The 1,035-nt window shown below is 44.3% G+C and overlaps 1 protein-coding gene across 1 annotated transcript in view; it reads right to left on the bottom strand.

Moving 5' to 3' along the window:
- The window catches only part of LOC119589354, a gene marked incomplete in the record, with an annotated part of 19,613 nt that overhangs the window by 2,416 nt on the left and 16,162 nt on the right, over nt 1-1,035 (bottom strand).

The following is a 1,035-nucleotide window of genomic DNA, read 5'->3' as shown; positions in this document are numbered from 1 at the left end:
TTTGAATAGCAAAGATAAAAGTTTAGTTTGACGCCTCCAAAGAAAGAACACAATTTGATCTTCTTCAGATTTATTGCCTCCTTCGCGCATTTCCAATATGAGGGGATCGCATTGGAAATTCCTTGGAGAAGCATAAAACATTGATTTTTCCCCCGACAAGCCAAGGCTCAAAGCATGGGAATTACCTCTCATCCCGTAAGAGCTACGATTACCAAACCAATATCAACCACCTCCTACAAACGCTCCGTACTGTAAAAATTAAGAATCCACACAACAATGCAACAAACTTAAACACAACAAAGCCATGCACACAACGCGGGAATAACATGAGACAAACACCGAGATTCCCACACGACAAATACAATTTCTCGCCGCGAGTCCCTCTTATTTCGCGGGAATAAAGTGTCACACAAACGGCCACAAAGTCTTCCAAGGAGGATCATTTTGTAAGTTTGCCGGACATACTTTTGTTGCGAGAGACGAGTGCGTGGGCCCTCTCGACTCGCTTCCATAACTCTTCTCGAAACTCCTTACGGTTGTGTGGAGCGGGATGGCCAAGAAGTAGAAAGATTTACGCGCATGTTAACAAAGAAAAGGAGTAATGCCACAGCGAGATATTACTTCCGGCGAGGAGGAAGGCGCAGGGATTTCCTGCGCTCCAGCCCTGCCCGGCTCAGTCCTCGATTCGGCCTAATCTCTCGCGCTCACTCTCCGCCTCTCGTCCTCTCTTTCTTTCTCTGCCTTTCCCTCCCTTTCGTTTTCTCTCTTTCTCTTCCTTCTTTTCTTTCTTCTTCTTCTTTTTTTCTTTCTCTCTTGCTTCTATCCTTTTTTGTCTATTTCTTTTCTTTTTTATCTCGATTTCTCTCTTTCTTTTCTTCTTCTTTCTCTCTTCCATTCTCTTTTTTCTTCCTCTTCTTCCATCCTTTCTTGCGAGTATGAGCATGAGCTCTGACTTCCCCCTTGTCGTTAAGAACATTCTCCTGGGACCTCGACCACGACATCTTCAGCCATCAAATAACATGCACGATTTGTCAT

The sequence above is a fragment of the Penaeus monodon genome, chromosome 25 (genome assembly GCF_015228065.2).
Source record: "Penaeus monodon isolate SGIC_2016 chromosome 25, NSTDA_Pmon_1, whole genome shotgun sequence".
Taxonomy (NCBI): Eukaryota; Metazoa; Arthropoda; class Malacostraca; order Decapoda; family Penaeidae; genus Penaeus; species Penaeus monodon.
The sequence above is the reverse complement of the archived record's forward strand: the minus strand, read 5'-3'. Positions and strand labels throughout refer to the sequence as shown.